At 44.6% G+C, this 27989-nt stretch overlaps 1 long non-coding RNA gene across 1 annotated transcript; it reads right to left on the reverse strand.

Moving 5' to 3' along the window:
- On the reverse strand, positions 1-27963 carry LOC129622538 (uncharacterized). The gene is made up of 3 exons (XR_008700047.1): positions 27738-27963; positions 26437-26578; positions 1-279 (listed from the first exon to the last, which is right to left on the reverse strand). It is a non-coding gene; the product is annotated as an uncharacterized LOC129622538 (long non-coding RNA).
- Positions 27964-27989: the final 26 nt, after the last annotated feature.

A 27989-nucleotide genomic window follows, 5' to 3' on the forward strand; every position in this document is an offset into this window, starting at 1 on the left:
ACCATTCGGGAACTGGCTGTTAAATATGACCACGGAGGAAGGAAAAATCCCTCTTGTCTTCCGCCCTTCAAAGTCCCTCTGTGCCACAGCTGTGAAGTTTCAAGGAGGCGAGCGGGGGCGGGAGCGCCGCGCAGAAGACATTTCAAAGATGGAATCCGGCGCAGGAATGAGGCAGTGTGGTCCCAGCGGGTGATGCGCGGTCTTTCTTCCTAATTGAATCCTCCTGTTTGTCATGTTCAGACTCCCAGCGTTGCTTTTGGACCCTCTACCAACCAGCACCTCAAGAATGCAAAAAAAAAAAAAAAAGACTATCTAGAGCCCTTGATAAGATACATATTGAGGGAGCTTCTTCCAGTGTTAAACACACTCACATTTTATAATGAAGGACCCTCTAGAAACAGATTTTAAATGGGCAGGCGCAGGCTCAGAAAGGGTGGAGCCGAGGAATTGCCCCTGGGGGTAACTTTAAGCTCCGTTTCTATCTGTTCTCTGGTTGTAAATCACTTCACCATTCCAGGATGATTCGTGGCACCTTTCACAGTATCTGAATAAACCATAACTTACTAAAATGTCAGTCGGGTTTACTGATGCTCCTTTTTTAAGATTCTAACTAGGAAACATACAGGAGGCTTTCATTCACCAGCACAAGCCCACGTGCTCAGTCGTGTTCAACTCTTTGTGACCCCATGGACTGTAGCCCGCCAGGCTCCTCCGTCCATGGGATTTTCCAGGCAAGAATGCTGCAGTGGGTTGCCATTTCCTCCTCCAGGGATTTTCCTGACCCAGGGATCGAACCCATGTATCCTGCAGCTCCTGCATTGCAGGCAGTTGCTGTATCATCTGAACCACCAGGGAAGCCATCATTCACCAACACTGAAGGGCAAATTTATTTAATCAATGTGCTTCGATCTCACACATGGCTCTGAGCAATCAGTTGAAACCATAGAGTTTAAGGAAGAAGGAATTCCAGGAGGGAGGGAGGAAGGGAAGAGGAAAAGGCACTAAGCTCAGAAAGAGAAGGAAAGATTCCTGAGGTGGACACTGAGCAATCTCAGAAGGTAGATGTCTCTCTGTGTCAGAAGGTAATACTCTCTAGTGTAGGAAGGGTGAGATGAGAGTCCAGGAGGGGAGTCGTGGATGCAATCCATACTCCAGACTTCTCTAAGCTGGTGGCTTTGAACACACGAGAGAATGGGCAGTATGGCCTAAAGGACTCAAACCAGCGTAAACATGGAATTCAAGACACAGAGGTATAAACAGTGCTTCTTTCAAATACAAGCTCTGAGCTCTTGGTTTGGGGTCCAAGAAGGCTAAATGTGAATACGTGCTAGGCTTTATAGTCGAAATGTGATATCCAGCGAAAACTAAAAACTGTGTGCCTCAGTGTTCTCATCTATAACATGGGAATGATATGATCTGCTTTGTAGGATTAGGTGATGATTCTGAGGTTGCGTTGTAAGCCGGTGGCAGGGGTGGAATCAGAAGAGCGATCTCATCATTCCTGGTCTGTTGTATTTCTCTGTATGTATGTGTATATGTGTCTACATCTGTGTGCAGTTGTGTGATATCACCTTCAGACAACTCTCCTGTATGAAATGACAGCTTCACACAACTTGACGACGTGATGCTACATTCTCCGAATGTCCATTCCTGCCTGCATACCTAAAGCACATCAAGTGAACTTGCTGAGTACAAAACACTCTTTTCTAATTCTTGAGACTATGGCCAGATGGTATGAACAGCTGAACCTCCTTAGAAAAATTGTTAAGAAAAGGCAGAGAAATAGAAGAATACAAAAATAAGTGTCTAACATTCAGGAGAGGAAACAAAAATTGTGCAGAAGAGAGTAACAACTATGCACTAAAAAACAAATTGTTGGAATTCAACTTGATAGGGATGAGTATTCAGAACAGGCTGTATTGACAATGCTTGAGGTACCAGAACGAGTGATAAGCAAAACTGCAGGTGAAGGAAATGCACAGAAATCTGGCAGTACGGCTAGTACATGATAGAGAGACACGGTCAACCTCTTCGCAGGTGAATGAACATGACGGGGATTCCTTAGTTCCTGATTATCACTGTTTCTCCTGAGTATATTTGCCACATCAAATCTGGTTTTGTTTTTCAAAATCAATTTTTCTAGGAATGCCTATGCTTTGGTGTCCCTAATATATGGGAAATATTGAATATGAAGAAAAAAGTGAAATCAGATGTTTAAAGGGTGTGAGAGTCAACATTTGCCCAGCACCTGCCAGATGCCAAGCAACACACCAGGGGGCAACCAGAACGTTTCAAACCCTCTAATTCTCACAAGTTCTACAGCATCACCTGCATTGTCCAGGTGGGAAGACTGAGGTTCCAAAAGGTTAAGTTGGTTGCTCAAGATGAAGGGATGAAGTAGAGTTTATATCCTCCAGGGTTGTATGATGCCAAAGCTCAGTATTCATTTATTTAAAAAGACAATTTAATCATTTTCACAAAATTGATAAAGATGATTCTGAAGGAACTTTGCTCGGGGCTCTGCTATCCTCCTTCTCAAAATTATCTCAACCTCATCATTTCCTTATTCTGCCTAGTCTCTCTGAGCTCCTTACAGTGGTGGGAAGTCTGCCTGGAGGGCTCTGTTCCAGCATCCTCCTCCCACATTACCTCCAGGTCCGCTGAGAAGTTCAAGTGCACGGACGAGCCTCGGGCAGTACAAGAGGTCAGCAATCCATCAGCCACACCGTGTGCTCCAACAGCCCATTTCTCCAGGTCCAGCACTGGCACGGGAACAAGTGCTAATTACTCCACCTCCAGCATCCTTCAGAAACAGCAGGGACTGGCCTGAAAACCAGCCAGGGCAGCCTCATCAGCTCCACAGCTACAGAAGTTCCTGCTCAGAGGAAGTCGTGGGGGGTACAGTGCTGGGGGGCGGTGAGCGGATGCCTGTGCGTGGGGGGGCGGCAGGACTCCAGTCTGGAAATGCATCTGCCCGCAAGAAGCTCATCCGTCTCTCTGGTCTCCTTTCCTCTCTCTTCCTTCTTCTTTTTTTTCTGTTCATTTTCTCTTCCCCCTGTCTCTTCTTTGCATCTTTTATTTACAGCTTCCTTATATCCTTCTCTACAAGTTCTCTTTCTCCCTACTTTCTTCCTTCCTTTCTTCTTTTCTTCTACCTTTTTGTTTGCCTTCTTGCCTTCTGATGCCCCACAACTAGATGCACAATATGTTATATAGTTATACAAAAATAAAATAAAACCTAATCATATATATATATATATATATATACACACACACACACATGATATCCTGAAGATCTTGGTTTCCTAGAAGCTGTGTCCTGCTCTCTCTTCTGATTCTGGATTAGATTGAGGTCTCTCAATCTCAGAGTTAGGGAAAATCTCAGAGAACATCTAGTTCACTACCCAGTGGATGCAAGAGTCACATGGGTGATACACTCAATGGGTGTTCTCCAAGTAGTTGTCGGGACCTCCTATCTTGTGGAGAAGAGTGGAGAAGATGAAAGGCCTGGGAAGCTGAGCACAGCACCCATGTCATCCTGGAAGAGTGGACACTCAACTGAAAGCAGCGAGCTCTAAGGGAAGCCTTTGTTGAAAATGACTTGAATCCTTAGGGAAACTGAGATATGAACATCATTATGGCCAAGTGGGCTGTGCATATTGAGTGGTGCTGGTTTTCTGTAGGGTGTCATGATACTTGAGCAAGACATTCCTATGGAAGAGTCCCTGAGGAGGCCTTTGCACAGCCCTCATCTTCTAGAGAAATAGAACAATAAACGTATGCATCAGTTAGTCCAGAACTAGGACTAGAACCCAAATCTTTTGATGATAATTGCTCTCTTAGCCCATTGCACTCAGCTCTCTCTATCTACAAAAAGCAAGCTGGTCTTTCTGGGAGATTTGGGTGCAGATCAACCACAAGGATACATCTCAGTAATTCTCCTCTGCGATCTCATACATCCTGTCTCCTCCTCCATCCTCACCTTGTCTCTCCCTGACCTTCATCACCTACTTAGTCCCCATGCTTATCCTAGCTAATGACTCAGAAATACCAGTGACATATGGTGGCCTTCCTGGTCTTGTGGCCAGATCCTTGTCCTGGAGAAGAAGAAAGAACACAACACTAGAACAAAGAGACAAGAGGCATTCCCTGTCAGCACCAGCATGGAATTCCAGAACGAACACTAGCACCAGGACTCCAGCTGCCCTTCTGGGAAGTGATGAGACATAGGATTCTGTTCTTGGTAAGTCACAGTGATCATAGGAGGCAGCATTGGTCTATAAAGACTCTACATCCCCAGATGGATAGGCCTGGAGGCAAGTTAGAGATCCTTTACCCTAACCCGTCTCTGAACTGAAAACCAAAGCCCAGAGAGGGAAAAGACTTCCCAAAAGTCACACATCATTTACCTATAAATCTGAACTAAAATCAAAATCCGTGTCTCATTGTTTTCTCAGAGCACCCACCGTTGTGTGAGACACAGAAGAGTACTCAGTAAATGCTGGTTTCCTTTCATCTTTTTCCCCCTTCTCCATCCCTTGTTCCTTCATCTCCTTCCTTCTCATCAGAGTAAAATAATTTATAAGCACTTAGTGCTTCTTTTCCTGGGACTTTTTCCAAATTTGGTTAGATTTATAGATCTATAATTTTCTATTTCCATTTATGTCTATAAATGCACTCAAAGGGGTTCTGGAATCCTTTCTTTGTCCCTCTTTTCCTCCCTCCCCAGACAGGGTGGGGGAGAACCTAAACAAATGACTTCCTAAAGTTTCCTCAAATCCTGGTGAGTTTCCCAGGGCTCCCTGCAAGCTGGAAGGAGAATGGTGGAAGCAGGCGCCCTCCTGGTCCGGCTGCAACTCCCATGCTGCTGACATTGCCTGGATGTGGTCCTGGAAAAGCACAGGACAGGCAGATAAGAGCTGGGGAAGTTGGAGGTGGCAGGAAGAGTAGCCCCCATCCTCATGGCTCAGTCTAGCTTCCTGAATATGAAATGTGCAATTGGATTTGCCAAAGACAAAGAAGTAACATTTGTTACAAATTCCAGCACCTCGAAGCTGTATAAAACCTCAGTGCTGGACCAGAGAGCAATCATTTTCTCCTCTCCATCCAGAGATGACTTTCAGGGGCTCTTTTCCTCTGGGGACTCTAGGAGGGGAGGGGAAAGGAGATGCCAAGTGGCAGGTGCAGAGTGAGAAACACAGAGCCTTGAGGTCTGAGATCCTCGAGTCCCATTCAATTCTTTCACCCTCCAGCTGAATGACTCTAGCCTAGGCAGTCAACTGGCTTTAGTGCCTCAGGTCCACTACTCACAACTGAGTGACCTTGGGCAAGCTATTTAGCTCGGCAAATCTCCTGACATGTGTATGAGTATGATGACACCTACTTGGCAGAATTGTGATCAAGATTAGAAATGACTAGCACAGAGTCATTGTAGAGGTCCTGATTATTATTCTGATCACTATCAAAGAGAAGGGGGGGGGGCACTTCAAATATTCCTCCACTGAAGTGGGATTCCTCTGTGTCAAACACTCTTACAGGCAGCTCAGCAATGGCAGAGTGATCCCTTAGCTTCAGCCTCAGAACTTACTGGATCTGAGTTGTGTGTCTGGAAGGAAGCACCCAGAATGCTCACCAGATGGGTGTTGTATAAATAGCATCTTTGCCATGCTGTTGTTACTGCCCAATTTCCCTTACCAAGAACTAGGTTGTGTCTGCACGTCTCTGTGCCCAAACCTCTCCCCCTGGCTGGCCTGGCCCCTGATTACCATTGGACAGGTCCCCATCTGTGGGTCCAGGGACCCTGTGAGCAGTGGGTAGATTCTTGGCACCTGACCCTCTACCATCTATTCAATCAAAAGAGAGCAGCACCAAGGATCTGGCAACAACCGGAGCCCCTTCCAAGCCTCAAGGCGCGGCTCCATCTGGCGAAGTGTCTTCTGTCTGGGACGCGACCACCCACGCCATCTCTTCCCATCCAACAGTCGGGCTCTGGGTGATTCAGCTTCTGCTTCAGTTCTGCAGGATCCACTCTGCTCTGAGGGCTGGATGGCCTGTCTGATGAGTGAGCAGGAAGTGTGGGCTGGGTAGCACCTCCGTCTGAGGCTCCAGGAGAGCCTACTCACATCCGAGATGTCAGGGAAAATTCTCTCCTATCATTATTTTTAGCCTTATTAGCTCTGCGTTATCTTGGAGAGGCAAAGCACAGAGAAACACAGAAAGAGGGAGTCAGCTTGGCTCCTGGTTCTGATTTTGTTGCTCAGGAACTGTGACCTGGATTCACTTTTACCTTTCTAGGACTGGGTTTCCTCATCAGTACAACAAAATATACATCTTTCTCAGTTTATGATGGTGTTCCATCCTGTCCTGAGAAGTGTATCATAAATTGAAAATATTATAAGTAAAATTATAAGAAAATATTATAAATGCATTTCCTCTACCTGACCTAGCAAATATCATAGCTTAACTATGAAAGTGTAAGTCCCTCAGCCATGTCCGACTCTTTGCAACCCCATGGACTTTAGCCCACCAGGCTCCTCTGTCCATGGAATTATCTAGGCAAGAATATTGCAGTGGATTGCCATTCTCATCTCCAGGGGATCTTCCCAACCCAAGGATCAAACCTCAGTCTCCTGCATTGCAGGCGGATTCTTTACTGCCTGAGCCACTTTACTGAGAAGCCTAGCCTGCCTGATATGTGGTTAGACATTTTCATTTGCCAACAGTTGGGCCAACTCACCTAACACAAACCTATTTTATAATGAAGTGTTCGAATAGCTCCTGCACCTGATAACTACTGTACTAAAAGGGAAAAACAGAATGATTCTCTGGGTCCAGATGGTCGGACGTGGTCACCAACTGGGGCGGGCTGACCTCAAAGCCCAGGCTCATGACTGTGTGGTGACTGGGAGCCAACGTTCACTGCCACTGCCAGCATCACCAGGCAGTGCCATCCTACATATTGCTAGTCCAAGAAAGATCAAAATTCAAAGTCCAGTTTCTACTGAATGCATCACTTTTGCACCATGTAAAATTTAAAAATACTAAGTTGAACCATCGTCAGTCAGGGACTATCTCTGTAATGCTGTGGAAGTATTCATCTCTACATGGAAGGCTCAAAAGAGGTGATGGTGGTGGTGGTTTGGTTGCTAAGTCGTGTCCGACTCTTGTAACTCCATGGACTGTAGCCTGCCAGGCTCCTCTGTCCATGGGAATCCTTGGAGTGGGTTACCATTTCCTTCTCCAAAATAGGTGATAACAGAGGTGAAAGAGCGTTGTCAACTATAAACCAACGTTTAATTATCATAAACTTACTAACCCCCTAGTGAAAGACACTATCCTTTTTATCCTACAGCTGTTCCTTTTAGATGTCACCTGCTTATGAATTGGAGGCAGGAACTGGGACAAGGGCTTGGAAAGTTGGGAGAAAAGAGAGGGTTGATTTATCTCAAAGTAAATGGGGGTCTCACTCAAAATGTTTGTTGTTGTTCATTCGCTCAGTCATGTCTGACTCTCTGCAACTCCATGGACTGCAGCACACCAGGCTTCCCTGTCCTTCACCATCTACTGGAGTTTGCTCAAACTCATGTCCACTGAGTCAGTGATGCCATCCAATCAACTTCAAAATGTTTGGAGTTTGCTAAACTAAATCCCTTCTTTCCCATCTTTTTTGTTTCCTACTCTTGCACCATTTTTCTTTGAGGAGACTCTGAGAGTGGATCCTTTGCCAGACACAAATTCCAGAGATACAACAAGGCGAAATCACCAGAGAGTCAAGAAAGTATAAGAGGAGACAGAACCAAAAAAAAGAACTTGGAGATAATATAACCTTTATTCTACGGATGGGAAAGCTGATATTCAGGAAGCTAGGATATCCTGTCTCAGGTCAAAAATCAATAAGTGGAAACTTCCTTGGCAGTCCAGCAGTTAAGACTCCACACTTCCAATGCAGAGGGTGTGGGTTCAATCCCTAGTCAAGGAACTAGGGTCCCACATGCCTGCAAAGTGGCCCCCACAATTTTCTTTTTAAGTTTAAAAAATTTAGTAAGTGGTGTAGCCTGGGTTCAACTCAACTGTGTATGGCTCCAAAGATCATTCTGTTTTCATTATACCATTCTGAGCAACTATGGCAGCATTGGCGGGAGTATGATGCCATGAAAAAATATTTTTTTCTTATATGAAGATTCTTGGAGTAAGGAATAATTAATTCACCACGAAAGGTCTTTATTCTAAAACCACCTCCCTAGTCTAAGGTTTGGAGAAGGCAATGGCACCCCACTCCAGTACTCCTGCCTGGAAAATCCCATGGACAGAGGAGCCTGGTAGGCTCCAGTCCATGGAGTTGCTACGAGTCGGATATGACTGAGCAACTTCACTTTCACGTATTGGAGAAGTAAATGGCATTCCACTCCAGTGTTCTTGCCTGGAGAATCCCAGGGACTGGGGAGCCTGGTGGGCTGCCATCTATGGGGTCACGCAGAGTCGGACACGACTGAAGTGACTTAGCAGCAGCAGCTGGAGTCTAAGGTTTTGTTTTCTGACATTAAGACTCTATTACTGAGATGACTTTTCTGATGTTAACCCTTCCTCTTTCCTATTTAAATGTTCTTGCAACTCTATCAGCTCCTGGACTTCCCAGGTGGCTCAGTGGTAAAGATTCTGCCTCTGCAAGGCAGGAGATACATGTTCGATCCCTGAGTGGGGAAGATCCCCTGGAGAAGGAAACGGCTGCCCACTCCAGTATTCTTGCCTGGGAAATCCCGTGGATAGAAGAGGCTGGTGGACTACAATCTGTGGGGTCGCAAAAGAGTCAAACACGACTTAGCGACCGAACAAGAGCAACTCCATCAGGTCAGCATCTCCAGGACACACGGCAAATTCTTAAGCCCCTTGTAGAATCTATCACTTATATTTCATTCCACCTAACTTTCCTCTGCTTTGTCCAAAGTTCACCCAAGCAAATTTGATCTCTGTTCTTATTCACTGAGATGCCAGTAGCGATGGGGGCAGGGAGTAAAAAGGACACAGCCTTTGGAGTCACAAGATCCGGGCTCAGCTCCCAACTCTGCCATGAATAGTCTGTGAACTTGAGCACGGTCATAGAGGTCTTTGAGCCTCTGTTTCTTTGTGTCTAAAATGAGAACGCTGACATTGACCCTACAAGCTTGATGGAAGCTTAAGTGATGTGATTTATTACTGAGAGCCTAGGGAAGTGAAATGCATTTGATTGTTATCAGCATAGAGGGCAATCTACAAATAGACATCTGATGCAGAATTAGCTTCTTTGTTATATTGATATCCCCAGCTCTCTTGAGACATAATTGACATAATACTGTATGAGTTTAAAGTGTCCAACAAAATGATTTTGATATGTGTATGTATTGCAAATAAATAAATTTAGTTAACATCCATTGCTCACATAGTTATCATTTATGTGTGTGGTGAAAAATGTTACATTTTACTCTTTTTGAAACTTTGAAGTGTGCAATGCCGTATGGTTAACTATAGCCTTCATGCTGTAGCTTAGATCCTTGCAAACCTTCAGTTACAGGCACTTTTCCTTTAAAGAAAGAATCATGTCAAATGACTTCAGTCCTGCAGCCTTCAAATCATCTCTTTGGAAATTATCATCTTTCAGGCAGATGCTTGTTGTCCCTTAAACTCTGAAAGTGTCAATCAATTCAGTCTCGGACCTGTCTGCTTGCAATCAAGCCATCACTTTTCTCCTTCTCCTCCTTTTTCCTGTACAATTTGTTTCTCTTTTCTAATGAAGTTTCCCTCCTGATATTAGCTGTTCAGAGCCCAAGAATACAACACTTGGAATGAGATTCTGTGAATCCATGCTGGGAAATGTGGGCCCTGTGTCAAGAATGAGTGCCTCCAGCTCAGTCTAGACTATAGAGCAAGGCTCCAAGGGGAAGCAGTGGTAGAGATGCTGCCTGACTCATTAAACTCTTGGGCCTGGACCCAGGCTTGGAGCAGGCAGCAAGCATGTTGTCTGCAGTGATCTCCAGCTGGCGGAACCCTGAGCCGGATGACTTGACCGAGGCCGGCTTCTGTCTCTAGTTTCTTCAAATTTTTCATTTGTGTGGCATTATAGGGAGCTCTGTTTTTCTCAGCGTGGCCCCCCTGGAAGACTTAGACAAAAGAGGGGAAGCCCTGTTCTTGCCAGATTCTTCATCTCACCTGCCTAGTCTTTAAGTTCTGAGCATACACCTCCATCTCCCTGCCAGAAGTCAGATATCTGCTAGAGTTCACTGAACTCATCCTGGCTTCCTCGTGTGACTTGGGGAGAAAGTCTGTGCAATTTCTTTTTGACATGAGGGTAGTAGAAGGTCAGGAAGACAGTTCTAATTACCATGTCTGCCACCTTAGGCTAAAGACCAGACTTCCCCGAGGAAATACATAATAATGTTGCATTTAATTGAATCCAAGATGCCATTATGTAAGCCCTTCTAAGAAAGAAAAAAAAAAATGCTGCCAATTAGACTGGCACACTATTGACAATGAAACGCATCCTGGATTCAGAGATGTTAGAGGGTTGTGGGTGGGGGTGGGGGGAGTGTCCTAGAGCAAACAAAATGTAGCGCCTATCTCAGAAGACTTTCTGCGAAGGTTAATTAAGACCATGCAACTGAAAGTGTTTTGGAAAGTGTCAAGTACCATAGACACAGCCCAGAGGTCAGTCCACTGACCCAGACTCCAGTGATACCATATCCTGGCTGTTTAACCTCGGACAACTTCTCATACCCTGGTGGGTCTCAGTTTTCTTCTCTGTAGAATGGACACAGTGATTCCGGTTCTGCTTCCCCTGCAAATGTAACATCCTAAGTATATACAGGGCATGTTTATGCTCAATTTTTTTTATTTATCTGAAATTCAGATGTAACTGGGTATCGTATATTTTTATTTGCTAAATCTGGCGGCCCTAAGGAAGACAATAAGGATCAATAGATGTCAAATGGAAGACTTTCTGAGTCAGAGGAATAAGACCTGGGAATTTTCAGAAGGTCACATTAAAGGTGAATGAATGGTGATCTGAAAATAGAGATTCTCACAAGTTTCCCATGGGGGTGGCGGTTGGGTCTGGGAGGTAATATATGCGTGATGGGTGAGGGGCATCTGGGAGACGGCAGAGACAAATAGACACTGAAGGCTTAAAGCTGGGGTGGCAAGAACATACAGACGGTGCTCAGATGGTGTCTTATGAAAAGCCAAGAGCAAGTCACCAAATGCATGTCTTTCTTTAAAAAAAAAAGCAAAGAAGTGAAGATGACTAAGTGAGTAATAGCCGCAGGAAGAGAACCCAAGTTGCACTGAGTTAAGAACATGTTCCAATGTTTTTCAATAAATGGAGGAAAAGCTGCAAATTATTCATTTGTTATTTTTGTAAGATTTTCAAATCTGTGATTTTTTTTCCTGTTTTGTCTCCAGTTTTTGTATCCACAAAAATATTTCTCCTCCTTCGTAAGTGACTTCTTTTTGCAAATGCAGTCTCAAACCACACCAAAACTGCAAATGTAAAGTTTGTTTCTCTCCTCTCAGGTCCCCGCTGGATAGAATCCCAGGTCAGCTCTGGGCTTAATACTACTCCCTTGTTCCAAGGAGAAGGCAGCACTTGTGTGCTGTTTGGTTTGTTTGGACTTTAGAAGCTGCTAAATTCGGGTCTTTGATATTTGACCGTGTTTCTGGGCTATTGAAATAGACTTGGGTTTTCGTCAGTAAGAACTGAATGGCATTCGTGTTTTCTCAGAACACACTCAGACGGGTGATTGAGGTGCCTGGGGTTACGGTTCCTGGTTTACCAGTGGGGAGACTGAGTCCCAGGCCTGTGACGCAGCAGCCCACGCCCTTGCCCTGGGTGGATGAGAGCTGAATGCAGGCGCTGGTCCCCTCCTTCCCCACTAGCTGTCTTGCCACTTTAGTTAAAAACCATATGGGCCTCCATTGCCTCATTGAGGAAACACGATGAATATATACTTTATGCAAGATTATTCGTGAGGATCATATGAAATAATATGTATGAAAGGGTATTGTAAACTGCCAAACGGTATCTAAGTATTAGCAGTTCTTACATATTTAGCTTATTGGCAGAACCGGAAGAATTTCAGTCATCTTAGATGGAATCTTCATTCCTGTTTTCTAAATGCTGCTGCTGCTGCTAAGTCGCTTCAGTCGTGTCCAACTCTGTGTGACCCCATAGACGGCAGCCCACCAGGCTCCCCCATCCCTGGGATTCTCCAGGCAAGAATACTGGAGTGGGTTGCCATTTCCTTCTCCAATGCATGAAAGTGAAAAGTCAAAGTGAAGTCGCTCAGTCGTGTCCGACTCTTAGCTACCCCATGGACTGCAGCCCACCAGGCTCCTCCGTCCATGGGATTTTCCAGGCAAGAGTACTGGAGTGGGGTGCCTTTGCCTTCTCCAGTTTTCTAAATAATGTACCCTTATTTAGGGAAGAAGAACCAATTTTCCAATGTTAAATCTCACTCTCACGATAGAAATCTCCAGCCCTTTCTCCAGGGGCAGGAAAAGCCAACCGTGACTTTGGGATGTCCTCTTAAAAAGTGGGGTAGGGGCAACAAGTCTCTTTGGTAACTGACAGAAGCTGGTGTATGTCATACAGGGAAGCAACGAGAAAAAAGAGCTTCAAGGAAACTTAGGATCTTGCATTGCTTTCTGTGTATTGTGGAGGAGGATTATTCATAAAAATAAAACTGCTAAGAGCAAGAAATTATTCAAAATCTTTCTCAGCAAAATGTAAGTTTTGTTCAGAAAAGCAAGGGTGTTCTGGCAATATGAGAGTTTACTGCCAATTAATGAATTAATGGAACCAATTTCCAAAAGCTACATCTGGAAAACAATGTTGTCACTCAATCTTCAAACAGGCATAGTTTTCTAGAATCTGTATTTTTAAAAATATGATCTAGATAAGGACATGTAGAGCCAGAAGAAATCTTGGTATTCACATAAATCCATTCTTGTACTTTGCAGATTTTGAAAATGAAGTCTAATAAGGGATTTTGATGGGGCCATGGAGCAAATAAAGACAGAGCCAGAAACTGAACTTAGACTGCCTGCCTCTCAGGATCATTAATTTTCAGGTTCACCAATCTCTTTTTGCCTTTTTGTGGAATTTGCATGCAATCTTCTACCTGGAAAATAGGGTTAGGGTTATTAGCATCACTTGTTCATATGACAATAATGGCAGTAACAATGCACCCAGCATCACCACTGTTGACATCAAAATTTCCCAAACCGACTTCTTCCTTAATGAAACTGACCTAATTTCCATTGACTCTTATGGTTCCCATCTTCTTACTGAAATCAGAAGGAAATAGTTCCCTCTGAAGAGAAGATGATTACGGCTGGTCCTTTCTATTAGCTCAGAAGCATCATTTGGTCCTGAGCATGTCCTTCTTTCCTCAGCCCTCTCTGGCTCTCTTAGCAGCATGATGCCATCATTTGAATGACATCTTCAAAAGATGCTGACTGTATGTATTTTCCACAAAAGGCTTAAAAAAGAACCATCAGGATTGTAGAGATTTGGTAGGAGGATTATTTGCTGGCTCAAAAAAAATTTTTTTTTAATTGTTTAAACTACATGAATGCCTTACAGACAAAAGTGTCTATAACAAACTAAATTCAGATTTCAGTAATAGAAGAAAGTTTGTTACCCCTTGGCAACTAGATTCTCATATTAGACAATGAGAATCATGCACCCATTTTTCCTTTTTTTTTCTTTGCCTAGAGCTCTAGAAACTTAAAGCTAACATTTTATTCTTAATTGTGGATGTCTTCTCCCAGCTAAGGCATCTAGAAATAGTGTTATGATCACCCACCTTTTGCCTTTTATCTTGAGTTTAAGGGTTTGAGTTTCATCTTTCTTATATATAATTTGAGTTGCCTAGAATCATCTTTTTGTAATTAGTCAATGTTAAAAACAGAGAAGGCAATGGCAACCCACGCCAGTATTCCTGCCTGGAGAATCCCGTGGATGGAGGAGCCTGGTGGGCTGCAGTCATGGTGTCCCTGAGAGTCGGACAGGACTGAGCGACTTCACTTTCACTTTTCACTTTCATGCATTGGAGAAGGAAATGGCAACCCACTTCAGTGTTCTTGCCTGGAGAATCCCAGGGACGGGGGAGCCTGGTGGGCTGCCATCTATGGGGTCGCACAGAGTCGGGCATGACAGAAGCAACTTAGCAGCAGCAGCAGCAACATTAAAAGGAAAATATAATTAAAGGAGAAAGTGATAGGTTAACAAAGAATTTATCTGTATCAACCTAAAGAGAAAGGAAGGATTTAATAGACTCTGCTGCCTTTGCCTTGGTCTCTCCACCTGCACATTCTCCTTCTTTCTTTCTGTGAACTATTCCGCTGTTCTCTTTGATGCTGGTAGAACTGTCAATCATAGCTCCAACCCTCTCCTCAGGGTCAGCACCTGAGTATCCATGAACAATTAAGAGTATCCTTATGCCCCGGCTCCACTGATTTGTTGAACCTAGACAGATCCAAAAGTATGCTTCTCAGGGATGGCCATGTGGATATTTAGAGAGGACATATTTCCTCCCTATAGATCACCAGCTTCCAAAGGCCATATTATCTGCTAATTTGGGGGTAGCTTATGACTAATGAAGCCAAACAGAGGGACTTCCCTAGTGGTCCAGTGGTTAAGACTTTGGCTTTCAAGGAAGAGGGAGTGGGTTCAATGACTGGTTGGGGAGCTAAGATCTCACATGCCTCGAGGCCAAAAAAACAGAACATAAACAACAGAAGCAATAGCAAATTCAACAAAGAGTTTAAGAAAAACTTTTTAAAAGGCCAAGCAGAGATAAGCTGTGTGGAGAGTTAAGGAAAGAGAGGAAGAGAGACCAAACTCTGATGTTCTTATTCAAGTTCTTGGATCAGAACTGATCTGAAGCCAAACAGAGAAGGGCTCACCCTGCCAATGTTTGAGTTACCCGGCCACCTGAACCTCAAATTTGATGTCCAAAGATTTCCAATACATTCTATTGTTTCTGTTCTCAAGATAATGTCAGTTACACTTACAGCTGAAGATTTTTGAATAAGAGGAGGAGGCAGCATGAACCAACTTAGTGGAAGAATCAAAAGAATCCTCTCTTCAAGTGAAATCTTACCAGAAGCCCCAGTGTAGAGAGGACGTGGCTTGTAGAGACATGTCTGTAGCTGATAAGGGGATGGGGAAGAGCAGAGATGTGACTTCAGCAGGATCCTACCTGCAGCCTCAAGGAAACCTTGAGCCATCTCTGTGACATCTGAACACACCAAGTAACCAATTGTAAAACTACCTGTGTAGCTTAGACCCCAGAGCTCACGAGATTATAAACTCAGTGACCACAGGGATGGTATTTTCTTATTCTCCTCCATATCTCAGTGTCTAATACAGTGACTGGGGAATCAGTACACAAATATTTTCTATGCAGAATATTTTTTTATGTAGAATAAATGATGTAGTTATTTTCTATTTGTGTCTCCTCAATTAACTGCTATAATCCCCTTCTTCCGTACAAATTTCTTCCAGAGCTGCTGAGAGGTTCAATTGGAACACAATATGCAGAGTATCTAACAAGATTCCTTCTTCCACCGATTTCCTCCAAAACTCTCTGAACGTCTGTTGCATTTAGTGGAATACACGCCAGACTTGGAATCAGGAGCCCTGTATTTTAGGTCTATTACGGTACGGTTGTATGCAAGCCCCTCTCCTCTTGGAGCCTTCCTTCAAATGAGGGGGCTAAATTAGCTGAGCCCTCAGCTCCCTTTCAAGTCTCCCATTCCACAGCCCAGTGTGGAGCAGGATATTGATGACTCACTTAGCTGGATAAACAAGCTCTCGCAATGTGCAGTCTGCTAAAGTAATGAGCAATGTGCGGAACTCTTTCTAAACCGAAAAAAATTTTCACACCAGACAGAGTCCAAAACCTCTGAGGGTTAAATGAGGGGAACTATAATACTAAGCAGATGAATCCTCAAAATAAGATTGCAACACCTCCTGGCGCTCCCATCCCTGTTTCCATAGGGTCTCTCCTGAGTGATTTAGCTGCCGTGCCTGGGGACACCTGAGGTCACCTCCAGCCTGGCCCCACCCCACCCAGCCCAGCACACCCTTTGCACTGAGCCGCAAAAAGGAACACAGACTCCCTTCCAAGGCCTCCCAGGGAGTCCATGGGTGGACTCATTCGCTGCCAGTTGTTCATCACACTTCCTCTCTCCTCTAAGCAAATGTTGATCCCCGAGGTTCCTAGGGTTCATAGGAAGAGAATTAAGATAGGGAGTCCCAAACTGGCCATCTGATGATAAGAAGAAGCCACACTGCATCTTTTGCATGTATACCCCTGTGGCGATCACCGTAGAGGTATGAAGTAGGTAATATCAGCCTCCAGTTACAGATGAAGAAACAAACACAGATTAAGTAACTCGCCTGCTATCACTGCTTCAAAAGGGTGAAACTAGATTTGAGCACAGAGCTTCTTACTACACTTCTGTGTTTTCAACTCCTATTATGTCTACAGGCACGTGAAATTGTTTTCCTTTAGTAAATGTGAGCAAGTAAGCTTTTTGAAAACCAAGATGAAACTGTTTTCTCCGACTGGTACAGTACTGAATGTGTAAACTGTGAGTCTTGGTGAAAGCAGGTCATTCATGGGGTGAGACCTGGGAGCCAGAAGGAAAAAGGGCCCCAGTGCATGAAGTTCGTTTCACTCTCTGAGCAGATGGTCTGGGATGGGACCTGCTGTAGACACTGCTGAGCTGATTCAACCCAATCAGGGCTGTCCCTCTGGGTTCTTCTGCAACAGGAGCCTTACAAAACTAGAGGTGGAGGCCCAGCTCTCTGCAAATCCAATAGCAAGAGTCATTCATAACCCCATCTGGCAGAAGTTTTAATCCTAGGAAATCAATCAAAGCTTACATCTAAAGGCTTTTTTTTTTTTTTTCTTTTGGTGAGGCTTCTCAGATGGCCTCAGCCCCATGTAAATCCCTTCATCGTAAGTTATGCCACCATGTCAGTGCCCAGTACACGCTCCGTGGAACTTTTAGCGGCTTGAGATGGAACTGGGAAAAATCTGTATCTATGTCTGTGACAAAATTGATCCGAAAAAATATTGCTTACATCACTTTATAACATGTGAGGGAAAAAGTTATCTTCAGAGTTTGATAGCAGGAAAAGTGTGTTTTTGCTGACTAATGAATAGAGCTTCTCAGGTTGGTGCTAGTGATAAAGAACCTGCCTGCCAATGCAGAAGAGCTAAGAGATGCAGGTTCAGTCCCTGGGTTGGGAAGATACCCTGGAGAAGGAAATGGCAACCCACTCCATATTTTTGTCTGGAGAATCCCATGAACAGAGGAGCCTGGTGGGCTGTGATCCATGGGGTCACAAAGAGTCGGACACAACTGAGCTACTGAGCACACACGCATGAATACATACTATTTACTCAGACAGGATGCATTTTATAATCAACTGTGTTTAGCTTTGGACATTAGCAGTCAGAAATATACCATAGGATATTTCTACATGTGTAGATATAATTGTTGGTGTTGTTTAGTTGCTAAGTCATGTCTGACTCTTTTGCTACCCTCTGAACTGTAGCCTGACAGGCTCCTCTTCCCTGGGGATTTCCCAGGCAAGAATACTGGAGTGAGTTGCCATTTCCTCCTCCAAGGGATCTTCCTGACCCAGGAATCGAACCTGAGTCTCCTGCACTGGCAAACGGGTTCTTTACCACTGAGCTACCAGGGAAGCCAGTATATATAGTATATATGCATGTACATAGGGACTCCTAGTGGCTCAGCAGTAAAGAACATGCCTACCAATGCAGGAGACACGGGTTCAATCACTGGGTCAGGAAGATCCCCTGGAGAGGGAAATGACAACCCACTCTAGTAATCTTGCCTGGGAAATCTCATGGACAGAGGAGCCTGATAGGCTACAGTTCATGGGGTCGCAAAGAGTTGGACACGACGGAGCAAGCATGCACAGTAGCAGAGTGGTGGCGTATTTAAGGTGTATATTGATGGGCCTTCTGATGACTCTGCCTAAAAATTCTCATCTACCTTTTTTGCCTTCACATATTCTTTCTCATTCTTCAGGACTCTCATGGGCCATATTCTTTCTCAGTGAGTCCTTCACCTCCCCTGAGGCTGGATTAGCTGGCCTTGTAACTCCTCAAGTTCACCTCCATCCCAATAGCGCTCAGTGGGCATTGCAACCGCCCAGTCTTATCAGCTTCCCCGTCATGCGTTGAGTTCCTTATGGGAGAGAATAATCTGTCCTTTAAGTCTGTGTTTCCTGGACAAAGCAGAATGCAGACAAAGTTATCAGGAATATTTGCTGATTTAACACCTGATACACAAAGGCAGGAATGGAGAGAGAAGAGAAAGGAGAGATGGGAAAAGTGAAGATAAAAGGACAGATTAAATTCATGTTTGATCCTAAAGATGATCACCTTAGATTTTTACTTAGAAAAGTTAAAGTTATTCACTTTTTACTCCTTTATCCTTTTGTTCTTTGGTTTCTATCCTTAAAGCTGTATATAATTATTTCCTCAAGGAAGAAATAGAGTAGCATAAGTAAATTTATAAATATAATATTATAAGCATATAAATATAAATTTGCAAGTATAAGATCTCTGTGGAATGACTGAGCTGTAATAATACCAATACAACTGACAGCTTTGCAAACCCTGGGACTTCCCACAGCACTGGACTCACACAGATGTGAGTTGTTGGCCCATCTGTATGGTGGGAGGCAAGTGGGCCGCAAGAAATGTGAGTCAATAAGCTTCTTGGAGAACCAATAAACTCTCATGTAAGAAACTTACATGAGAGATGTAACTTCCAAGCTCTTCTTCCTGAGAAAGGCATTTGTAAGCCAGTGGGAATGCTGATGCCTTTAAGAGGTCCCATGTCAATATGTAATAAGCTTCCCAGGTGGCTCAGTGGTAAAGAATCTACCTGCCAATGCAGGAGACACAGGAAACTCAGATGCGATTCTTAGGTCAGCAAGATCCTCTGGAGGAGGAAATGGCAATCCACTCCAGTATTCTTGCCTGGAAAATCCCATGGATAGAGGAGCCTGGCAGGTGACAGTCCCTGGGGTCACACAGAGTGGGACATGACTGAGTGACTGAACACACCAGCAGAATATGTAATAAAGAAGCAGTACTGCTCAGGAAGCCTTGTGTTCTAGATTTCAGTCCCTTCAGTGGTATGGCAGTGGTGGTGGTTTAGATGCTAAGCTGTGTTCAACTCTTGTGACGCCATGGACTATACCCTGCCAGGCTCCTCTGTCCATGGGATTCTTCAGGCAAGAATACTGGAGTGGGCTGCCATTTCCTTCTCCATTCACTGGTATAAAGAGCTTAAATATTCAGTCAGATCAGGGATGTAGGACTTTGCCTTCTAGCCCAGCTGCCAGCTGGATTCAGTATATTACAAAGCCTCCTATGTAATAAAGAAAATGGTAATTTTTAGAAAGGATGCTTTCTCAGGCTCACTGGTTATTTCTTGCTGTCCTATCCCCTTATTATCCTCCCCTCCTGGGCATAATCATCTCGCCTGTGAGATTCACATTAGACTCCTGTGCTCTGAACCTAAGACACGTCTCTCTGGTTTGGCCCTGAGAGCATCTCTGACCTGTCTTCTTTCATTCAACACACATTTGATGACTACTGACTGTTCTTGGACCCATGTGGGCCACTGGGAATAAAGAGACACATGAGAAGGAACCCTGCCCTCCCAGAGACCACAGTCCAGAATGGAGCAGGGCTCCTGGGCAGGGTGGGTGTTCAAGCACTGCTCTCTGAAAGAGGTGACCCCAGGGCTGTGTCTTGAAGGATGATGTCGTGAGAACAGCTAGAATGCTTCAGCCCCTCCTTGACCTTCAGTGGCCTTCCTCCCCCATACAAATGGGGAACCAGACTGGATGATTTTTAAGTTTCTTTGCCCACCAAGTAGCAATATGTAAAGATAGAACCTGTACAGCGGAAGGCATATAAAAGAAATGTGTTCATGTTAATAATTAATAAGGAACTTATATTTTAAGTATGCCTTTAAGATATTACATTTTCAGAGCCATGAGGCTTCCCAGTTCTCTGATCATTCCTCACTAAGAAGAAATAAATTCTGCCTTCCAAGTGAAGGGCACATCCTCCCTGGAACATTCCACCCAGAGTATGGAGAAACAGAAGACTAGATCCTTAGGCTGGCTTCTCCTCCTCTGGGAAGGAAGCAGCAATCTATGGGGCTAGATGGGCTCTGAAGCTCTGGATTCCCTTCCACCCTGGCTGTGGAGGCAGAGGCTTGGAGCTCTAGAGGAATCTGGAAAGGCGGTCTGGGAGGACTTCTGGGGTCAGGGGACCTGAGAGAAGTGCCTGAGGAGGAGCCCCACCACCACCTCAGAAGCACTGTTGATACTCTGCTTCTGTCCCCAGCACCCTGTTCCTGTCTAGGAAGCTGAGATGGGGGACGAGGTGAGTTCTAGGACACTGATTAGCATCCTTGCATAGGAAGGACAGTGGGATTGCACTGCAATTCAGAGGGACAAGGGAAAGTTGAGGGTAGTTAACAATTTAAAACCGAGTGTGAAGACCAGAGGGCCTCTTTGGTAGCTTACAAAGAAGGTCATGCTTTCAGTGGGAAAACAGGAAAGGCTCAAAACTCAGGATGTAATACTTAGTGTAGAGCTTCAGACAATCGAATATACTGCCAAGACAGCTCTGTTATACCAAAGTCAAGGCCTCGGTTGGGAAAATCTGGATCCCCTTATACACCTTGGTGAATCCCCCCCAAAGATTTTGGCTCCCCAGGAATCTGATGCCTCAGAATCTGAAAGCACTCACTCCTATTAAGAGCTAACACCACTCCTGTGTGGGAAGATACTGCAAGACAACACAGTCCACTTTCGGATCCCAAGTCAGTAATTTGAGTTAAGTATTTGCATGACCCATAACCCATATAAGTATATACTATCACCATTTCCTAAACATTTCAAAGATCTTTGGTCACATGATAAAATTAACACAGAAATCCAGAAACTCTAAGTGCCATCATGGCTCCATATAGCATCTGATAAGAAAGAAATGGACCTACATTTCAAAACAGCTCCAATAATCAGCCAGAAAGTCTTGGTGGGAATAGGTATTTGCAGTCCTGAATTTTAAAGATTCTTGATCAGGGGATTAGAGCACAAAATTACATAAGGAAGACTTTATTGACTTGGGGACACGCTCCTTGGTTAAATGATTTACTATTTGTTGTATGGAGAATGCAATGGCACCCCACTCCAGTACTCTTGCCTGGAAAATCCCATGGACGGAGGAGCCTGGTAGGCTGCAGTCCATGGGATCACTAAGTCGGACACAACTGAGCGACTTCACTTATCACTTTCATTCATTGGAGAAGGAAATGGTAACCCACTCCAGTGTTCTTGCCTGGAGAATCCCAGGGACGGGGGAGCCTGGTGGGCTGCCGTCTATAGGATCGCACAGACTCAGACTCGGACACAACTGAAGCGACTTAGCAGCAGCAGCACCAGTGGGCAGAATAGTGGTCCCCACCCCCAAGATGTCCAAGTCCTAATCCGTAGAATTTGGTGAACTTGTCAGTTCACAAGGCAAAAGGGAATTAAGGTTCCAGATGGAATTAGAACTGCTAATCAGCTGACCTTGAAATATGGTGATTATCCTGGATTATCCAAGTGGGTTCAGTGTAATTATGGAGGTCCTTAAAAGTAGAAGTTGAGGGAGGCAAAAAAAGGTCAGAGAAAGAGATGCAATGATGGGGGCAGAGAGACCTTGTGATCCTGGGGGAGGGGAGCTACCAGCTGAGGCTCTAAAAGCTGGAAAAGGCAATGAAGTGGATTCTCCCAAAGCCTCCGGAAAAGAAAGGAGTACTCCATCACCTTGGTTTTAACCTAGTGAGGCCTGTGTTTGAGAGCTAACCCACAGAACTATGAGATAGATGATACATTTGTATTGTTTTAAACCTCTAAGCTTATGATAATTTCTTACAGCAGATGGAGAACTCTGACACCACTACAAGAAGGATCCTGGGGATGATATCCATATGCCTTTAGGAGATTTCCCAGAAAACTGGAGAAAGCAACGGCCAACACTGAACCAGGCTAACTGCCTGAATTAGTGAAGAAACAGCAGAGAAAGGGATTAAAATCGCAGGGACGACAACATGCTGGAACAGATGTTTTATGTGAGGCCAGGAGACCCACCCAAGGATTAAGTTTCATGGTAGCTTAAAGGTCACCAAGGCCATCAGGAATGTACTGGTGAGAGACAGCACCAAGAAGTTCAGTGCTGGCTCTTGGCAGAGGTCACAGCTAAGGAAGAGGGGTTGCTATGGAGACGGCTTGCAGGTAGCAATGGGGTGATGAGGGCCTGAAGCAGTAAAGGTAAAGTGTTAACAACTAATTGCCAAAATCAAAAGGTCAGAATTACCATGGAGTCCTCAGTGCATTAGAAAGGAAGTTAAGAATGATCAGGAGACTAACGGTAATAAAGTGACTAAAATAAGGTGTCATATGCTTTGTCCAGTTTCAGATAAGGTAAGGAAACTGGAAGGAAGTTTTCAGATTCAGGCTTTTTGGCAATTAAGGGAGCTGATTTCTCAGGAGAAAGGACCTTGCAGCAGCAAAACAAGTGTATTTTATAGAGGCAAACTTCGTTTTTTTGTGCTCTTTGTGTTATTATGCTTCACAAATATTGCACTTTTTTATCAACTGAAGCTTTGCAGTGGCCCTGAGTCAAGCGAGTCTATCAGAGCACTTGCCCACTTCATATCCCTGTGTCTCATTTTGGTAATTCTCACAATATTTCAAATTTTTAAAAATTATTGTTATATTTCTTGTTGGACTTCCCTGGTGGCTCAGACAGTAAAGAATCTGCCTGCAATGCAGGAGAGCTGGGTTCAATCCCTGAGTTGGGAGGATCCCCTAGAGGAGGACACAGCAACCCACTCCAGTATTCTTGCCTGGAGAATCTCATAGAGGAGCCTGGTGGGCTATAGTCCATGGGGTCGTAAAGAGTCGGACACGACTGAGCGACCAAGCACAGCACGTACTTGTTGCGGTGATCTGTGATCAGTGATCTTTGATGTTGCTACTACAGCTTGCTGGAGGCTCAGATGATACTTAGCATAGTTTAGCAATAAAGCCTTTTTAAATTAAGGTACCATGTATATTTTTTGACATAACACTATGGTATACTTCATAGACTGCAGTAGAGTGTAAATATACTCCCCTGGTGGCTCAGATGGTAAAGAACCCACCTGCCAATGCAGGAGACCTGGGTTCAATCCCTGGGCTGGGGATGGCACCCCACTCCAGTATTCTTGCCTGAAGAATCCCATGGAGAGAGGAGCCTGGCGGGCTACAGCCCATGAGGTCGCAAAGAGTCGGACATGATACTCCGCATAGTGCATAGTGTAAACATAACTGTTACATGCACTGGAAAACCAAAAAATGTGAGTGACTCAGTTTATTGTGACATTTACTTAATCGCGGTGGTCTGGAACAGAACACATACTATCTCCAAGAAATGTCTGTAACGATTCCCTAGGACTTTCCTAAAGGGCCTGCAGTCACTTACTTAGGTGGCTGTTGCTGAGGAAACAGGAATACCTGGCTATTTTGAAGACCTTTGAACACAAGGTAGGATTGACACCAAGACCCAGAAGCCCAGAAGGTCATGATGGCTCCACATTAGACTGGAGACGTGAGGGTCAAGTAATGAATGTAGTCCTTGCCCACTTCACGTTGGGTCCACTGGGTCTGCAGGCATACCTGGCCATCATGTCCCCATCCCCCAAAGGTATAACTAAGTTTGACGAAGCACATATAATAACTCCCACACTGGGTCTCGATGTATGGGATAAGAACCAGCAGGGAGGAAGCAAAGGGGTCTTCTGAAACTGGTTTCCCACCTATTCCACTCCTGTCTGGAGAATAAAATAACAAACAGTATCACAGTCCTCAGGCAGAGGGGGTAATTAGTGCCACCGAACAGAGTCCGATGGTCCCACTCAGATTTCCATTTACTATGGCAGAGGGACCCTGGGGAATGCCTACAAACCACCACAAGCTCAACCAATCATGAGCCTCAATCAAAGATGCTTTACCGGTTGTCATATCGCTACAAGAGCAGATTCATATGGCCTTGGATATGTACTACATGGCCATTGATTTGATAAATGTGATCTTTTTCATCCAAATCATTAAAGACAGAAAAAACAGTTGGCCCTGAGGTGAAATGGACAACAATATACAATCAAAGTTGATCCAGAGTCATATTAATGCTACTGCCTTCTTTCAGAACATAGTCTGAGGAGAGCAGAGCCATCTGGACCTCCCACAGGGCATCTTGTTCATCCATTACCTAGATAGCATTATGATCAGGAAGGATGAGCAAGGGTTGGCTAGCCTTGTTAAGGTGTTTGTATTGTTAAAGGGTGGGAGATAAACCTTATGAAGATTCAGGGCCCTGTCCCATCACCAAAGTTTTCAAAAATCCAATGGTTAAGAATGTCGTCTTCAAAGAAAAATTACCAATGGCTCCGTCATTCGTCCTGTGCTTATGAGAAGAAAGCGTAGTGTCTTCTAAGTCTTCATGTAGAGGTAAGGTGTTGACAACTCATCATGGGATGAATTAAGAAGAGTTATGATGATGTCTTGGAGGATCTTGCAGGCATGGTCTGGGCTAAGGGTGTATTATGGGATTAAGGCCTTAAGAATATAATTGAGAAGGCTCAGCCTGATGGTTCAGCCTCCTTTCTTCTTTCTCCCTCAGTCTCTACCTACTTCTCAGCTTCAGCTGAGGTCTCAGAACACAGGTTCCTGGATCAAGAGCGAAGACAGGACCTCAGAGGAGTCGCCTCATTGATAGAGCAGCTGTGCCTTGGGTTGGGAACCCCGGGGGCCACCCTCCATTGCTGCTGACTCACCTAGTTGAGTCCCATTTTGCCTTCACCCTTCAAGCCACTTTAGAATGTTCATTTTAGTGCCTACAAGATGTAGTATTGCTCAGGCCATCTGTCTTTATAAAAGCACGTGTAGACTACTTTACAGCTTACACAGCATGGAAACTAATGAGAGATTAGTTATCCCCACAGTAATCCTTTGTTCCTACTTCACATATGAAAAGACTGAGATTCAACAAGTGACTTGTCATAGATGACACAGGAGACAAGGGACAGATTTTGTGAACCAAAACCTTCTAATTCCAAACTCTGTTTGTTTGTTTTTTGTTTTTTTATTACATCTGTGCATGCTAAGTCATTTCAGTTGTGTCTGACTCTGTGTGATCCTATGGAATGTAGTAGCTCACCATGCTTCTCTGTCCATAGGATTCTCCAGGCAAGAATACTGGAGTGCATTGCCATTTCCTCCTCCAAGAGATCTTCCCAACCCAGAACCAACTTCTCATCTGTTGTTGTTTGTTGTTCAGTTGCTCAGTCATATCTGATTTTGGGGACTGCATGGACTGCAGTATGCCAGGCCTCCCTGTCCCTCACCAACTCCCAGAGCTTGCTCAAACTCATGTCCATGGAGTCAATGATGCCATCCAACCATCTCATCCTCTGTCATATCCTTCTCCTCCTGCCTTCAATCTTTCCCAGCATCAGGGTCTTTTCCAACGAGTCCGCTCTTCACATCAGATGGCCAAAGTATAGGAGCTTCAGCTTCAGCATCAGTCCTTCCATTTCATCTAGATGTCCGTAATTCAAAAACTTCCACAGTGTTGGTGAGTAGAAGCTTCTTTCCCTTTCTTTAAACTGAAGTGTAGTTGATTTACAATGTTGTGCTGGTTTCAAGTGTACAACAAAGCCATTCGATTACACACACACACACACACACACACACACACACTTTTTCAGATTTCTTTCCATTAGAGGTTGTATGCCTGCATGCTAAGTCACTTCAGTCCTGTCTGACTCTGTGCAATTCTATGGACTGTAGCAATCCAGGGTCCTCTGTCCATGAGATTCTCCAGGCGAGAATACTGGAGTGAGTTGCCATCATCTCCTCCAGGGGGTCTTTCCAACCCAGGAATTGAACCTGTGTCTCTTATGTCTCCTGCGTTGGCAGGAGGGTTCTTTACCACTAGTGCCACCTGGGAAGCCCCTCATTATAGGTTATGACAAAATAATATAGTTCCCTGTGCTATAGCTCCTTGTTGTTCCATGTTCCTATCTATATTTCACATAGTACTATGCATAGTAGTGTGTATCTGTTAATCCCAAACTCCTAATTTATCCCTCCTCCCTCCCCCTAGAAGTTTCTTTTTTAGAAATGAAAGATATACCCTTGAAAGTTTTCTGTCCGTCCACATCTGGTTGAATTGTGATTAAGTTCAGGGAAAGGTGAAAACTTCATTTAGCCTCAGTGATACTCTCAACCCTTCTGTAGTCCCTTACCTCTGAGAGCTGCCAGAAAACATTCTCCAATGGGTGGGAGAGGAGAGGCGGGTGCTGGTCACAACTCCCAGGCTTTAATATTCAGGTCTCTGAGCTGAAAGGCTTCAAGGTTTCCTCTGACAGCATGGAGTGGCTTTGGAGACTGTGAATTTGGAGACAGGGTTCAAACAGAAGACTTGACATTAACTGGATGGCATCATTCAGTTTATCTCTTAGAAGCTCACTTGACTCATCTGTAAAACTTGCTGCCTATCTTGAAAGGCTTATTGATTGAATAGGTGGTGTGGGTTCCTGTTTCCTCCTTCCCTTTGTCTCTAATTTGTTTCAAAGTTTGGTTTCTGCTAGTGTTGGTATAGATATAGACATAGATGAACAGATATAGACATACACACCCAAGGACTCAAGGTCACAGAAACAACAGACCCAACAGGAACCATCCATGGGCTTAGCAAGGGACTCCATCCCCAAAGTTGAGTTGTATGTGTGTGTGTGCTCAGTCACTTCAGTTGTGCCAGACTCTTTGCAACCCAATAGACTGTAGCCTGCCAGGTTCTTCTGTCCATGGAATTCTCCAGGCCGGAATATGGGAGTGGGTAGCCATTCCATCTTCCAGAGGATCTTCCTGACCCAGGGATGAAACCTGGGTCTCCTGCATTGCAGGCAGATTCTTTACTGTCTGAGAATCATTTACCTGGGAGTTACCTGGCCTTTATCTGCTGTTACAACACTGGACAATTACCTGACTTGTAAATATGGAAGTATCTAAAGGCAGAGGTGATGAATAACAAAACTTTGGCTTAGACATTTCATATCTTGATATACATATAATTCATAATTATTTCAGAGGATCATCTGATACCCATGAAATAAGGGTCACTAGGTTAGTCACTGGAGAAGGCAATGGCACCCACTCCAGTACTCTTGCCTGGAAAATCCCATGGACGGAGGAGCCGGGTAGGCTGCAGTCCACGGGGTTGCAAAGAGTTGGACACGGCTGAGCGACTTCACTTTGACTTTTCACTTTCATGTACTGGAGAAGGAAATGGCAACCCACTCCAGTATTCTTGCCTAGAGAATCCAGGGATAGGGGAGCCTGGTGGGCTGCCATCTATGGGGTCACACAGAGTTGGACACGACTGAAGTGACTCAGCAGCAGCAGCAGGTTAGGCACAGAGGAGAATGGACTGAGTTAGGGGAAAAGGCCACTGCGAAGGGCCTAAGGTCAAAGTGAAAGGAGCTGGGTGAATAATAAACCCCCTGAAGTTTTTAAGGGATGACCCACAGACCCAGCTCATTCATACCTTGGTCCTGCAGTTGAGTCCAGTACCCACTCTCAGTGTGGGCTCTGGGAATGCCTTTGACTTCTCTGGAACTTGGTTGCTTTACCAAAGCTGTGTTGGCAATTCTTACTCAAGAGATAGACTTGACAATAATTCTCAAGCGCATCTGGAAGCTGAAACTTCATCCTCCTCCCTGTATGTCTACGTGAGAAGTAGACATGTGTAAGAGTGTGAAAGCTGGAGCTGCTTTGGTTGTGGCAGGGGAGGGGCCTC

This window comes from Bubalus kerabau, chromosome 11 (assembly GCF_029407905.1).
Source record: "Bubalus kerabau isolate K-KA32 ecotype Philippines breed swamp buffalo chromosome 11, PCC_UOA_SB_1v2, whole genome shotgun sequence".
NCBI lineage: Eukaryota > Metazoa > Chordata > Mammalia > Artiodactyla > Bovidae > Bubalus > Bubalus kerabau.